The sequence below is a fragment of the Eptatretus burgeri genome, chromosome 11, assembly GCF_056783735.1.
Source record: "Eptatretus burgeri isolate ZD-2024b chromosome 11, Ebu_testis_v1, whole genome shotgun sequence".
In the NCBI taxonomy this organism is placed as follows: domain Eukaryota; kingdom Metazoa; phylum Chordata; class Myxini; order Myxiniformes; family Myxinidae; genus Eptatretus; species Eptatretus burgeri.
The window spans coordinates 50,680,679-50,698,178 of record NC_140971.1 but is presented as its reverse complement, the minus strand read 5'-3'; positions in this window follow the sequence as shown (position 1 = coordinate 50,698,178).

The window sequence follows — 17,500 nt, the reverse complement described above, 5'->3', positions numbered from 1 at the left end:
TACACTGGCAATTAAACCTTAGTAATATAAGCACAGTTTGACGAACCAGAAATGAAATCTTGAGAGAACTAAATATTATTCTTAAATATATTAGTCGATTTTGCGTTTTGCTGGTCGGTCTCCTTGTCTACGTCCCTCTACCTCTCTCTCTCTCTCTCTCTCTCTCTCTCTCTCTCTCTCTCTCTCTCTCTCTCTCTCTCTTGGCCTCTCTCTCTCTTGGCCTCTCTCTCTCTCTCTCTCTCTCTCTCTCTCTCTCTCTCTCTCTCTCTCTCTCTCTCTCTCTCTCTCTCTCTCTCTCTCTCTCTCTCTCTCTCTCTCTCTCTCTCTCTCTCTCTCTCTCTCTCTCTCTCTCTCTCTCTCTCTCTCTCTCTCTTGGCCTCTCTCTCTCTCTTGGCCTCTCTCTCTCTCTCTCTCTCTCTCTCTCTCTCTCTCTCTCTCTCTTGGCCTCTCATCACCTCTCATCACCCCAAGCCCAACACCACCCACTCCCATTTTCCTTCTCCTCCATCTCCTCTCTATTTCAGTGCATTCAAATCCCCTCTCTCTCCTGTGCTGGTATATATTTTCATTGCCCAGTTAGACTTCGAGTCCAACAGGATGGTGCAGAGGTAGCACACTTGCCTTTGAGCTGTCCAGACTGAGTTTGATTCTCAACCCGAATGTAATCCATTGGGTTTATGTTTCACGGACAATGTGTTGGATCACAGTGTGCCATTCCCTGGATGGACATCAAGCTGGACATCCCCTAAGCTTGGGGATGTTGAAGATCTCACTCTTTTTTTTTTGCAAAGATTAAGTGAGTTTTCGCGAAGATTTAATTAGGCACCCTAATCAAATAAAAAATTTCTGACAAATAATATCCAACCTGGCCATGGTGTTCGTGAAAGGCTTGTCAAAATATTTCCCTGACCAACCGACCTCAGAAAAAGGTGGGACTCATTGGGGCTCATGAAAAATTCGAACTCACAGTCGTTAATCCAGTTCGACCTCAAATTCTTGGATCTGCTAACATGTATAATGAATAAAAAGATTTTTTTTTTATGTTAATAACATGAATAAAAATACCTCGAAATTCCATTTCCTCTTAATCCCTTCGATACCATTTCTATAAAAAGGAGCATTTGTACTCCACCTGGAATCTCCCCACTCTAATAGAAACAGATATAAATAAAGGATGTCTCCATGAATTAAACACTTGGGAAATGAGGAGTCTGTATATGAATTTTATTGATTGATGATTTTCGAAGTGACTGGCTCTATTAACCCATTTAGTGTGGTCGGAGTTAATGTTATATTTTTCAGATTTGTGGTTGCCGTTGAATGACGAGGAAGCATCCATGTTTGTGCTCATTGCATCATTTATTCATCAATGTCAGATGTGGCTGTAACAGAGACTCCAAGACTGGTCAATTAAGTCAGCTTTCATTTTGTCAACTAACAGCAGACAGGAAAACAACAGGTGATGAATGGGTTAAAATGTGCAAGGATTATATTTTTCATTTACGATATTGAGGTGCAACGAGGAGCTTGTCTTGTCTGTTCTTTGACACTGCAGGTCACGAAACATCACTTTAATTTGGTTATTTGAAGTTCTACAAATGAGATATTCACAAAAGTCCAAGACACATCAACTTGTTCATTTATTTTTTCATTAGAATGTACATACGTATGATTGCAAATCATATAAGCTTTCTTTATTACGAATTATATAAACTTGCATTTAAAAAGTTAGAATTTATTGGATTATTGAGAGTACTTCCTTTGGAGAACATTGGAATGGCCTTCATCTAATGATATTCCTGCAGGTAATACCACCTGGCAGTGTTGGGTGTGAATGAGGAAAAAAAAGTGGAATATGCCCATGATAGTGGCACACAACGACCTGTTCCTTTATTTTAAACAAAGCTACCAGGATGATCGAAACTTAGAGATACGCACACTCACCTCTGAGCTATCTTGGCACGGTTGGAATCTCGGCCTAGCTACAAACTGTCATCCTGGTGTCTCGGTAGCAGAGTGCTGCATAAATGTATGTGCCATACTTCGGATGGGTGTTAAACTGGGTGTTCCGTTTGTCAGCATAGTTGGTTGATGTTAAAGATTTAGTTATGTCCTTCATAAACAAACAGGAGGTGAGCTATCACTGGCACCATGAACAAATTCCAAAATTCCTGCCATAACCTCCCAGTAATGATGCAACCAGCTACTGGTGAAATCAATGAATGAAAACTTAAAACCACTGTTGGATATTTTGCAACTTTGCATTAAAAGCTCAAATTTAGAATTTGACTTTACCCATGCCATCTGCGATCATGGTTCAAGGTGTTTAGAATACAGTTTGAAATCCCATCTACTATTTGTTGCATTTGTCCATTTCCTACTAATTTCCCTGTAACTCATCTGAAGGTACAGTTTTGTCTTTGGCAGGTATTTCAAGCATACAATCTCAACTATAATCCTTAAATCAAAATAACGAACTCGAACGGTACTCGGTAGAGTGCATACCTCCACCAGGTTGAACAGTTTACGTTTTGTATCTCACTGATAGAAGGATCTGAATCCAGACTTAACCAAAGTCTAATCAGTTTATTCTTGTCAGATACCCAACTCATCCACCAAGTTTTGTCATAATCTGTCCACAACTTTTTGAGATATCATGCTATATATCCTATCTCTCAATAGTGAAAAATCATTTAAAGAAATTATAATATCCAGTTCCAGATCTTCACCAAAATCGAATGAATTTGTCCTTGTTACACACACACACACACACACACACACACACACACACACACACACACACACACACACACACACACACACACACACACACACACACACACACACACACACCCAAACTATCCACCAGATTTCATCAGAATCAGTCCAAACTTTTTTGAGATATCCTACAGACAGACAGACAAAGACAGACAACAGTGGTGAAAACATAACCTTCGGTGGCAGAGGTAATAAAAATAAAGAGAAAGAAAGCAAATTAAGATAAAATATGTCATTACTCTTGCACTGTAAGTCTTACTGTATGATGGACTATCAGGCTTCCTGTACCATTGCCATAACGAGAATTAAAAATCTAAATCTGCTTTTCAAAAAGCCAGAAATAAAACAAGAAGCATAATAAATATGATCATAAATTTTGTAACAGGATTAAGAAAATAATTATTTTAGTTCCTCAATAAAAACAAAACAGAAGCTCTCACTTGTGTATGCCTGGTGTTGGCTCAATGGTTTGGGTGGTGGCCTTTGGATCCGAGGGTCCTGAGTTCAAAATCCTACTCAGCTGTTGAAGTAATACCAAGTGGGGTTAACTCAGCCTGTCATCCTTCCGAGGTCGGCAAAATGAGTGCCAGCATGCTGGTACACTGTGTCGGAGTGGCGGCCAGTCTAGGATTGTACCCAATAGCCAAGGAGACTGGTTTAGCATCACCAACGCTCTGCACAGAATATGGTCCCAATCTCCTCCTCCTCACTTGAGTGATTTGCTTCAAGCTTTTGGGGTTGAGTGCTGGGTTGAGTCTCGAGTCTTTCGGGTAGAACTTGGACATCAGTCTCAAATTCTGACACCAACCTGAGGACTGACAGCCACGAATGATGATAACGGAAAATAAATCGTAATAACTGTGCTTTTTATCTTTAATTGCTTGTTGAGAACGCTGTTTAATCAAGTCATATGATTGTAGGTATTCTTAATGCGTGGAGCTGCTTCATTAACATGCTTGTTTAAACCAGTAGCAAAGCTGAATGACTCCTGGCAAAGTTTGATGCAACACATTTTATATCCCAACTGAAAGGAACGTTGCAAAAGTGAATTCATTCAATCTCAACAAATGATTATGTGAAAACAAATGATTATATGAAAACTGAAAGATGATTATTGCAATTTGGAAATCCATTTTCTGGATTAATGGAAGCTGGATGAAGCAAAAACTCAAAGGGGCCTTTATTGGTTTGAATGAGAAGTGACAGGAATGTCGAGTAAGCAAATGTATTCTGCAGGATGAGTGTTTTTATAGTTTAGCTCACTAGAACTGTCTGTTTAGTGGAGTAGTTAAAGACTTGTTCATTTCTCCACTGGCAGGTGTGGTTTCCATTCCCAAGACTGTTCACTCTCGCCAACTCACACTTGGCAAGCGTGGTGAGAACGCCAAACACCCCTCAGGAGGAGTTGATAGAGACCTTTGCCTGCAGTGAGTGGGACTGAAACAGGATGGTTTATTATGGTTTAAGGTATTACTGCAGCACTACTTCATTCTACAATGTCAATTGTACTCACAAGGAATACATTATAAGGGGCATTCCACATGTTCTCGAAATGAGACACACAATTTTTTTAAAAAACACCAAAAATGATGTGTTTTTTCAATGAACAAGTACATACATATATATACTCATGATATATATGTATATGTATATATGTATATGTATATATATATATTTATATATATATATATATATATATATATATATATATATATATATATATACTCATGATATATATATATATATATATATATATATATATATATATATATATATATATATATATATATATATATATATATATATATATATATATATATATATATATATATATATATATATATATATATATATATATATATATATATATATATATATATATATATATATATATATATATATATATATATATATATATATATATATATATATATATATATATATATATATATATATATATATATATATATATACACACTCATGATATATATATATATATATATATATATATATATATATATATATATATATATATATATATATATATATATATATATATATATACATCATGATATATATATATATATATATATATATATATATATATATATATATATATATATATATATATATATATATATATATATATACACTCATGATATATATATATATATATATATATATATATATATATATATATATATTCATTATATATATATTCATTATATATATATATATATATATATATATATATATATATATATATATATATATATATATTTATATATATATATATATATATATATATATATATGCCTGGTGTTGGCTTAATGGTTAGGGTAGTGGGCTTGGGATCCTAGGGTCCTGAGTTCAAATCCCGCTCGGCTCTGAATTAACACCAGGTGGGTTTGACTCTGCCTGTCATCCTTCCGAGGTCGGCAAAATGAGTGCCAGCATGCTGGTATACTGTGTCGGAGTGGCGACCCGTCCAGGATTGTTCCCAATAGCCAAGGAGACTGCTTCGGCGGCACCAACGCTCTGCACAGAGTATGGTCCTAATGGATGGATATATATATATATATATATATATATATATATATATATATATAATGAGTATATATATATCTATATATATATATATATATATATATATATATATATATATATATATATATATATATATATATATTGTTGCGGATTTCGCGCCCGCCGGCGTGCTGACGGCCACGTAACTCGAATCGCGGCACGTCGCCCACCGGACGGACAATCCAGTCGTGACCCTCTCGGACTAACGCCGGGAACCAGTCACGGGTGGACCTTTCGGTCTCACCGCGATCGAGCCAATCAGCCCCCGCGTGGGATAGGGTTGCTCGCCAAATTCGACCTACCTAAGTACCCACGCGGAGGGTAGACCGGGCGATCGCACCTCGCCGCAGGTCGACTTCGGACACGGGCCACTTAAGCGACCCGTTCCGTACTATCAGAATAACCGAGCGGTGTTATCGTCGACCTCGACGGTTCGATTAATTATCGGGCGTACTCAGCCCACTACCAACCCTTTACGTGAAGCAAGATGAGGATTCAATGGGGGAAAAGACGAAGCGAAGCGGGAGAACAGTTCAACAATAAAGCACATTTATTCGCGGCACACGGGAAGCACACAAATACAATTCCACCAAAAGCACACAAAAAAAAAGAAAACACAATTCCATTTACACAAAAAGCAAATATAAAAGCGAAAACAATGCAGAGCTAATACCGACTACCGAGCACACGGCAACACTTATACAATTCTACTTCACAGACGGCGCCGACAACACATACCCAAAACCAAGGAAAAGAAATCCCCCAAGAATGAGGCGGGCCTGAGGCCGAGACCGGGTCGCGCCTAACCGTCTGGTGATGAGACGCGGAGCAGCGATGGCCCCGCAACCCGCGGGCCTCGTGGACGGTGTCTGGTAGGGGGTGGGAACGGGGCCCCCTTGGTCGCACTATCTCAGCGCGGGGGGAAACAAGAGGGGGTTGCTGATGCTCGGGGTATAGAGGATCTTTATTATCCCTGGTGTGCGTCTCCACCTCGGCCAGGTCGCGCTGCCGGCCTCCCTCGGGCGTGCAGCTCCTGGCACCGACGCGAGCACCCCCTCGTCCGACTCTCTTCAGCTTCTCCAGCCACTGCAGGCTTCGGGCTCCAGTCTTCCACACTCGTCCCCTCCGTTCCGACTCCTTCTCGTTCTCGACTCCCTCTCGTTCTCGTTTGCGACTCTCCCTGACTGACGAACACCGTCCTTTTATCCCCCCGTAACTTCGCCTTTGACCCCCTCCCTTTGACCTTTCACCTCGCTCCCCATTGGCCCGACAAAAAGTGGGCGTGAAGGCTTTTTGATCCACAAATTTGCATATATCGATCGCCCTGGGGGCGGGGCCAATTCGCCCCTCGCTCACCGATTGGACGGCAAAAAGTGGGCGTGTGTCGTTTTTGATCCGTTTTTGAAGCACAAAATCCGTGATTTTGTACACGCTGTTCGACGCGCGTTCTGCATGAGTCCAACACCGGTACCCACAGCGGGGCAAGAACGGTGGCGATGCTACGGTGGCGAGGTGTGACGGGAAGGTCGTGGCGGTTGTGGTGAAGCGGTGGTTGTGGTTGTGGTTGATGTTGTGGTTGTGATCAGGGCGGTTGGTCCAAAATAAAGATAGTAAAAGAAAAACGGCTATCCTGAAGAGTCGCAGCACGTATAAATGACATGTATTCCCACTAGACAACGGGTTTGGGCCTAACTACACATGCACTTACCGAGATACCTCACCTAAGGGACCTGAATGGTGGTTTGCGAATCTGGTAACCACAACAATATATATATATATATATATATATATATATATATATATATATATATATATATATATATATATATATGCCTAAGCCTGGTGTTGGCGTGGTAAGGGCAGTGGTAAGGGCAGTGGCTTGGGATCCAAAAGGTCCTGAGTTCAAGCCCCGTTAGGCCACTGAATTAATACACCAGGGGGTTGACTCAGCCTGTCATCCTTCCGAGGTCGGCGAAGTGAGTACCAGTGTACTGGGCCAGTGTATACCCTGGTTAAAATAGGTGTACCATATCCCTGTGTCGTAAGTGGCGACCAGGGTTGCCTCAGGAAGGGCATCCGGCGTAAAACATGTGCCAAATCACGATGCGGATCATACGGATGATCTGCTGTGGCGACCCCTAACGGGAGCAGCCGAAAGAAGAAGAAGAAGATATATATATATATATATATATATATATATATATATATATATATATATATATATATATATATATATATATATATATATATATATATATATATATATATATATGCCTGGTGTTGGCTTAATGGTTAGGGTAGTGGGCTTGGGATCCTAGGGTCCTGAGTTCAAATCCCGCTCAGCTCTGAATTAACACCAGGTGGGGTTGACTCTGCCTGTCATCCTTCCGAGGTCGGCAAAATGAGTGCCAGCATGCTGGTATACTGTGTCGGAGTGGCGACCCGTCCAGGATTGTTCCCAATAGCCAAGGAGACTGCTTCGGCGGCACCAACGCTCTGCACAGAGTATGGTCCTAATGGATGGATATATATATATATATATATATATATATATATATATATATATATATATATATATATATATATATATATATATATATATATATATATATATATATATATATATATATATATATATATATATATATATATATATATATATATATATATATATATATATATATATATATATATATATATATATATATATATATATATATATATATATATATATATATATATATATATATATATATATATATATATATATATATATATATATATATATATATATATATATATATATCATGATGTGTATATATATATATATATATATATATATATATATATATATATATATATATATATATATATATATATATATATATATATATATATATATATATATATATATATATTGTCTTCTTCTTCTTCTTTCGGCTGTTCCCTTTCGGGGTCGCCGCAGCGGATCATCCGTATGATCCGCATCGTGATTTTGGCACATGTTTTACGCCGGATGCCCTTCCTGACGCAACCCTGGTCGCCTCTTACGACACACAGGGATATGGTACACCTATTTTAACCGGGGTATACACCGGCTCAGTACACTGGTACTCATTTCACCGACCTCGGGAGGATGACAGGCTGAGTCAACCCCCTGGTGTATTAATTCAGTAGCCCAACGGGGCTTGAACTCAGGACCTTTTGGATCCCAAGCCGCTGCCCTAACCACTGCGCCAACACCAGGCTCATATATATATATATATATATATATATATATATATATATATATATATATATATATATATATATATATATATATATATATATATATATATATATATACTCATGATATATATGTCGAGATCAGGGTCTGCAATCAAGCAATGACTACACCAATCGTCGTAGAGAAGAGCGTTTAATGCGCATCAAAAGTGTACACGAGAGTAGAAAGGCACAGAATACCTACAGTATACCAGCTCAGTCAAAACTCTGGCCCGCAAGCAGTTTGGTTTACTTTATATATACTTTTCCTGCTCATCTGGTTTCTTTGAAAGTAACAACACCCCAGCAAATATTCTCTCCTGGCCTGACAAAGCATTTATCTTTTCACAAGCAAGAAGATCTGTTATTGATCAGGCAGATCTTTATCACAATATATATTATCGTCTCATTCTGCTACAAGATGTTCCCCTTTGAACTATACCAAAACAGTGCTGATTTATAATTGGGCTTCTCTGAGCCCAAGGCTCAAAGAATGTTGTTACAAGGGCCAACAAGAAAGCCAGATGTTCAGCTGCACGACAAAGAGACAGAGACAGAGACAGAGAGAGAGAAAGAGACAGAGAGAGAGAAAGAGACAGAGAGAGAGAAAGAGACAGAGAGAGAGAAAGACAGAGAGACAGAGAGACAGAGAGACAGAGAGACAGAGAGAGAGAGAGAGAGAGAGAGAGAGAGAGAGAGAGAGAGAGAGAGATAGCCGACTTGCTTTGATTACCAACAGTCAAAAATGGTAGCTTACTGAGAGCATCTTAAATGCTTTGGCTTCCTCAATTAAATGCTACATTCAATTTTAAGAAAAGGTAATCCTATTAAAATGGCTGCTTTCATCTTGGGAGCTGTTCAACAGCTCCACATTTGCCCCTCTGTTACTTAGAAACATAGTGGAAAAGGAACACCACAATTATAATATTTTTTAGAGATGGGATCTTGATGGAGCGGCACGGTGGTAAAGGGAGTCTCGTCCAGAAGTGGCCCACTCTTATGAGTAGCTCCAAGTGGGTCATTACGTCACGAAAGCTCCGCCCACACTTTCTTGCTTCATAGAAAAGCCCCCCCCCTCCACCATCCCAACCGGCCCATCAATACCCCACCCCTCTATAGAATAGTGGATACATTTCAACAATTATAACTTGAATATAGGTCATGAGGAAGCAAAAATTACCTTTCAAAAACAACTTACACAAAATTATTTCACACACACAAAAAGATACATATATTTTCAACTAACTATGGTTCTTTATGAACAAGAATATAATTTTTATAAACAAGTCAGAATTAGCAAACAAGAATATAATTTTTATACACAACAAGTAAGAATCTATATATCGTGTTCTTTATGAACCAACAAAAAGAATATCAGCAAACAAGAATATGATTTTTATAAACAACAAGTAAGAATCTATATATTGTGTTCTTTATGACCCAACAAAAAGAATATCAGCAAACAAGAATATAAACTGCAAGCCAGAGTGAAAGAAAATTTTAAAGAAAAGTCCCAACATTTTCCAACAAGGCAATGTTTAGATAACATTTCTTTCCATCTTTGTCATCGGTGTGAGCAAGTCGAGACACTCATCCAATGTGAGTGTAAGCAGTGGGTCAACAGTCCCATTAAGTTCACAGTACTTTTCAGGGTCTATGGGTTGGGGAGGAAAACCAGAGTGAATTATCGGGGAGGGTAGAGACGGCGGAGGTGTTGGCAGCGGTTTGACCACAGCAACCACAGCAGGCTTCCCCAGGACCATCTCCGGTTTTGTTGTTTTCTTTGCTGTAGAAGAACAATGTCTCACGCACTCCCTGATTAGATTTTTAATACAAGTGATGACAACAATCACTGCTATGAAGATCATGAGCCCTATAAACAACCAATGGATTATCCAGGCTCCCCAACTCCCCAATATTCCCTTCAACCAAGATCCCATTGACCATCCCTTGTTAAAATCATGATATTTTGCACCTTCAGCTTTAATTTTTTCAGCCAAATTATCAATTTCTTCTGAATTATCTGGAATGTATGTGCAGCATTCCACACCTATAACCGCACACATCCCTCCTTTTTCTGCTAAAAGCATATCCAGAGCAATGCGGTTTTGCATCATGGTTGTCCGTATAGCTACCAACTCGGCACTCGTTTTGTGAAATCCTTCGCTGGTGGTATTAGCAAGCTTTTCCAAAGATGCTGCCAAATTGATAATTTCCCTTGCACTTTTGCCTGCTCCATAAAAGGGGAATGCAATCATGAAAAACCTCTCAACTTCTGAAATGGCTCTTTTCGATCTGACCTGTGGTACAAAGGGTGATTGGTCAGTGATTCGAATCCTGGGTAGTATAAATCCCAAAAACATGATCCCCTCCATCCCACTGGTAGCCATGAGTATGCCTTATACCCACACACAAAATATGTACCATTTTGGGGTGCCTGAGGTTCAAGCAGGTTATTTACTTCGATTTTTACAGGTATGGTTGTTCCATTAATTCGCCCTTTTATGGTCACCATTTCATCCCCATGTCTAGCATAGTACTGGCATGTTGATTCTCCTAAATGGGGTCCCCCCCCCTTGTCCTCTAACTAGACAAATCAATCCAATTTGTTTGTGCATGAGCTGAAAATGTGGGGGGTACTTTTCTAATCCCTCCCCCTTCTTCAATCCATCATAATTCGTTACTTTTATTGCTCTTGCCGGGCCCTGTCCCACAGCCTTTTGCTTAATAGTTCTGTACTTAGGGTAATACCAATGCGCATAGTTCGTGCAATTATAACCCCCCTTCTCCCAATTACTTTTTATTTCTATTATTCTACCTTCCACTGATGCCTTCTCTACTTTAGTTAAAACTGGTCTATCTTCTCTACGGACTATGGACCCACACATGTTCTCCCCCTGGAGTGGAACTGCAAACAAGGGTAATCCGTGTTTTGAGGAATGTGGAAGGTGTGAACACACCCAACACTCCCTTTTGTTCATTGTCCTAGCGTACTGTAGGGATAATGCCAGGTAAGTGTTCAGTGGATGATCAGTCAATTCTTTATGTAGGATTAGTTCTCGTCTCTTTCTTTTACCCATAGTTCTGTCATCATCAGTTTTTCCTTCATTATAACGCATGCAGCTCGTATTGTAAAATGCCCACGTGCATCCAAGTGCACAAAAAAATACAGTCATGGTAAGATAGGTGTTGTTCATGTTGTCCCTGTCTCTGCTGGTATAGCCAGTTTACAATGTGTGGCGTGTATCCAAGCCGTCTTACTCTCGCACTTTACCGCAGTCGGAGTAGTCAGCAGTACCTGAAATGGTCCTTTCCACCGAGGTTCCAAGGCTGTTTTCCTCGTGAAGTGTTTTATCAGTACGTAGTCTCCCGGCTGGAAGGCGTGGTACGGCTCTTCCACTGGTTCGGGTAGGGCCTCTTTTACCCTTGTGTGTATTGCCCTTGCGATCCTGCAAAGCTGTTTACAAAATGTCAGCAAGTTCTCGTCCATCATTGTAATATCCAACTTATTCATGTTTGTGGGGGCGGTCACAGGCAGCCGCATTGGCCTTCCCATTAGTATTTCATGGGGGGATAACCCTGTTTTCCGGTTTACTGTCGATCGCATGCTCATTAGTGCCAAGGGTAATGCCTCTGGCCATTTTAACCCCGTCTCCGTTGTTATTTTAGCCAGTTTGTTCTTCAGTATTCCGTTTTGCCGTTCCACAGCACCTGCTGACTCTGGGTGATAAACACAATGAAATGTTTGTTTAATTCCCAGTGCTTTACACGCTGCCCGTGTTATTTCCCCCGTAAAATGTCCTCCTTGATCGTGAGACACTTTATGAGGAATGCCAAATCGGCAGAAAAAACTTTTTAACAGGTGCTTTACCACGGTCGCGGCATCAGCCTTTGCACATGGGTACGCCTCTACCCACTGAGTAAAAATGTCTACCACTACCAAAACATTGCTGAATCCGCCTGATGGAGGCATTTTTATAAAGTCTATTTGTAGGTACGTGAATGGTCCCCAAGGGGCTGGGTGATCTCCCAGCACTCTTGTTTTTCCCTCCTTCTGCTGGTTGTGTTTTTGACATATTTGGCAACTCTTACACACCCCTTCTGTGACTCCCCCAATTCCTGGTGCATACCAGGATTCTTGCACCTGTCTCACAGTCCCCCTCTTGCACACATGTCCATTTAAATGGGCCATGCGTGCAAGCCACGGTAGGATTTCAGTAGGTGCTATGACCTTTCCCCTATTAGACCATAGTCCGTCTGCATCCATTGTCCCTCCTGCAGCTTTCCATTTGTCACGATCATCCAGCGATGCTGCAGCTTGAATTGCAATAATATCTGACAAGCTATAGTGATGCAGCTTAATTTGTTCCTTCGGTAGTCGTGCTGGCATTATCAAAGGAATAGGCAGACTAGCCGCCTCTTTTGCAGTTTTATCCGCCTTGTCATTTCCTTTGTCGATATCAGTAGTGAGTTTCTGATGTGCGCGGCATTTAATTACCGCGACGTCTGCTGGTGCTGAGATACTTTTAAACAGCTCAGAAACTAAATCACCATTTTTTATTGGTGTTCCTGCAGAGGTGAGAAACACTCGCATTTTCCATATCGCACCTTTGTCATGTACCACACCAAAAGCATCGTTAGAGTCAGTGTATATATTTACCGCGATGTTAGCAGATAGTTCACATGCCCTTATCAGGGCACACAGCTCCGCCTGCTGGGCAGAAAAATGTGCAGGCAGGCGTCTCGCTTCAATAACTTTACTATGGGTGCACACGGCGTATCCTGCATGCCCCGAGCCGTCTCGGCCACGATAGGCCGAACCATCGATTAACAAGGTGAGGTCCGGGTGTTCCAAGGGTTGATCCTTGAGATCCGGGCGCACGGTGGATACTTCTTGTATTGCCTCTGTGCAGTCGTGAGCATTGCCATCGTCTTTCGTTGGCAGCAAGGAAGCAGGGTTAAGAACATTACATCTCTCAATCTGCAAATTTGGCTGGTGTAGGAGAGTCGTCTCATACTGCATCAGGCATGTGTTGGTTAAATGTTGTGTTTGCTTTTGGGTTAATAAAGCCGCGACACAGTGGGGTACCCTTAGCGTGAGGGGGTGACCCATCACGATTTCTGCCGTGCGCTTAACTGCGTAGCTCGCTGCGGCCACTGCTTGCAAACAAAGAGGCAACCCACGTTCGACCGGGTCCAGCCTTCGGCTAAAATATGCAATTGGTCGCTGGCGGTCGCCGTGGGATTGTGTCAGCACAGCCTGCGCAAATCCTCTAGTTTCGTGAGAGTAAAGGAAGAATGGTTTCTCATAATCTGGCAGCCCCAACGCGGGAGCTGTCGAGAGTGCCGCTTTTAATTTGGTAAAATATTCCCCCATCTTCTCAGTCCACTCAATTACATTGGGCTGGTTTTTGCCCACCACAACATAGAGTTCCTTTGTCAGAATTGCATAATCAACAATCCACTGTCTACAGTAGGTTGCCATACCTAAGAATCGCATCATCTCTTTCTTTGTGTGAGGGCATGGCACTTCTGAAATTGAAGTTATTCTCCCCTTATCCAATTCCCTCTTTCCTTGCGAAATGTGGTGTCCCAAATACTTAACCCTTTCCTTGACTAATTGCAACTTCTCTTTATTCACCTTGTGGCCTTTTCTTGCCAATGCCTGGAGCAGCTGCAGCATATCTGTTTCACACGCTGCTTTGTTTGGGGAGCAAATGAGCAAATCATCCACATATTGTAGCAGCACTGATTTACCCTTGAAGACAACATCTTCTAAGTCCTTATGTAAGGTACGCGAAAATAATGTTGGACTATCCGCGAACCCCTGAGGCAAAACAGTCCATGTGTATTGACGGCCTTTATACGTGAAGGCAAATAAAAACTGGGATTTTTTATCAATGGGTACGGAAAAATATGCAGAACATAAATCGATTACAGTAAAATGGGTGGAACTTGCAGGTATAGACGTCATCACCCCCTCTGCGCTCGGTACCACGGGGTAGATACTTTGAATCACCTCATTTACTTCCCGTAAATCCTGAACAAATCTCCACTTATCTTTCTGTGGCTTTTTCACTGGCAGTATAGGCGTGTTGCATGGGCTTGAAGTTTCTACAATTATCCCTTGCTCCTTCAAAGATTCAATTACTGGTGCTATCACGGCCTCCACCTCCTTTCGCAGGGGGTATTGGCACACATTTGGCCAAGGCATTCCCGGTTTGAGTTTAACCACGAGGGGCGTTGCCCCAATTATACGGCCTACATCATTGTCATGTCGGGTCCACAATTCTTGTGGAACTCTTTCTATCAAATCTTCTGCGTTTTCTCCTTCATTTACCGTTTTCATCACCCTCTCATGTTTAGGTGGTAAATCTACCTCTTCAATTGTCCCCAATAACACCTGTTCCTCAAAATCACAAATCCACCCTTCATCGTTCGCTAGCTTGTGCACCTGCCAATGCAATATCATTGTTGTGCAGGTCGCTACTGCCCCCTGTAGGCGATAAACCATAAAGCCCAAATCCTTCGGGTGATAATCTTTTGCTGTGGTTATTGTCACATGCGAAGTTACTCCCGGCGGATACTTTGTCAAATGCCTTTGTTGTTCTGTGAGCTTTACCTCCATTGCAACACCTTCCTTACCAATCATCAAACGGCAAATCAAAAGATCATTGTAGGTTCCCAAATACGGAGCAATTTTCTCCGCAAATTCAGCATCATCTCCATTCGCATCATAATAGATTGTACAATGTGAAGGGTCATAGTAGATGTGTGTCATTACTTGTGCATTGTCTAGCCACATTTGCATTTCCTCACTTTCGGCTAAGACTTCCTTTAAACATATCAAAGCCTCACTAATCGGCTGTCTTTTCAGCCTCCACCAATAAACAACTGGGTGCGATGTCATTAACAGCATCATTGCTGACTGTGCTTTATTCTGGGGAATATCCACAAAAACCCCTTTGTTCGTACATGCTATTTTACATCCCAACTTACACAACAAATCTCTACCTAACAAATTCACCGGTGTGGTGGTTGTGAGAAGAAATGCATGTTTTTCCTGTAAAGGTCCACATCTTACTGGTAATTGCGTTGTTGTCTTTAATGTTTATATGCTACCACCCAACCCTACTACTTGGACTTCAGCATTGGATTTTTCAACATGTGGCAGCTGTTTGGCTGCTATAGTAGAGTAGGTGGCTCCCGTGTCAACTAAAAAAGATAGTGTCTTACCTGAAACATTCAAAGAGTAGGTCGGCTCCTCTTTTGGTGTTAATGTCAATATTGCCCCTTGCAACACGGGTCCACCCGCGGTGTGTCAATATGACTTACGATTTTGCGGTTGTCCCGATCCTCCCTCCTGTTGGATCTCCGGTCGTCCTCTTTGGGGGCAATGTCTTTTCCAATGTCCCAATTGCCGGACTGGAAACATCCTTGTGATTGACTTGGTTGTTCCTGTTCTTGTGTTGCTGCCGTCCTCGAGCGGGTCTGTGGTGGCGTTCGCGTCCAACCTTTGTTTTTTCCACTCCATTTCTTGGGCCGTCCATCCTGTGCTGCTGGTGGGGGTCTTTGTGGACCTCTCATTCGTCGTCCCCATCTCCTGGCCGCTTCTTCTTCTTCCGAATCTGAATCATCTCCCTCCAGCCCCCACTTTCTCCAACCCTTATTCTTTCTTTGGTCTGCTACTTTGTCGAGCAACACCATCTGCAACACTTCGTCTTTCATTTTTGCCTTTGCGTTCTCCCGTTCTTCCGCTCGGTCCATACATTGATCAGCTGCTATACAAATCTCACTTGCTTTCTTGCCCTGCCAACCTAACAGTACATACTTCAATTGTTTTTTAATTTGAGGCCTAAGTCCTTCCACTACGAAATTAGTGACCGTTCGCTCCGGTATGTCTGCTTCAACTTGAAACCCCCCATATTGTAAGAATGTCAACATTAATCTATCCATAAACTCGAATGCCCGCTCCCCTTGACGTTGCTTTGTTTCATAGATTTTATCCCAATCTAATGCTGGTGGTCGTAAGGCCTTCTCAATCTCCTCATACAGGCGCCCTCGCTTATCTCGCCGATCTGCTTCGGTGCAAACTGCTGGTTCGTCTGCTGTCCACTCGGCAGCTTCTCGAGCTCTCTTCCACACATATGGAGACAACACTGCTTGACATAGCACTCCAATGTCACTGTGGGTGCATCGATGTGCTGCAACCCACTGCGTTATTAAATTCCTTACTGCTCCTGCATTTCCCCTCTGATCTAATACTCTCTCCTTCATTGATCTTAATTCAATTTCTTTAAATGGTCAGTACACTGACTGAGCCTGCACCCCTGGTCCCGCTGGAGTTATTTCCTGAACCGGGAAAGCAGAGGCTGTGGCCATCAGCCCCATACTTTCAAGGTTCGGATACAATCTTGGTGTGTTATTAACATATGCAGATGAATCACCTTCATTATTTACCTGAGCTTCCCGTCCTTGTACTTCAATCTCAGAGGCTTTTACCGATGCAGGAGCAATTCCAATCACTGGTGGTTGCATCTCTTTTACCTGTGTTTCTAGTTTTAATAGTTTCTGTTTCACCAAATTTCGAGCTACTTCACTTATTTGTAAGGCCTCCTCTTCCCACAATTTCCACGCTTCAAGATCTGGCTCTGGTTTTAATTTATCACTTGTCCGTTGTTCTAATCGACATGCCAAGTTATTGATAATTTCTGCTTTTAAAGAGCCCCATCTTGGGAATGGGCATTGGTCTTCCTTTGTCCATTTATGCCATAATGCCAATTGGGTACATGACATGACTCCATATTTCCCATACATCATTTCTGCCACGGTATTCGTGGGTGGGGCATTATTCAATTTCAGTTTTGATGTT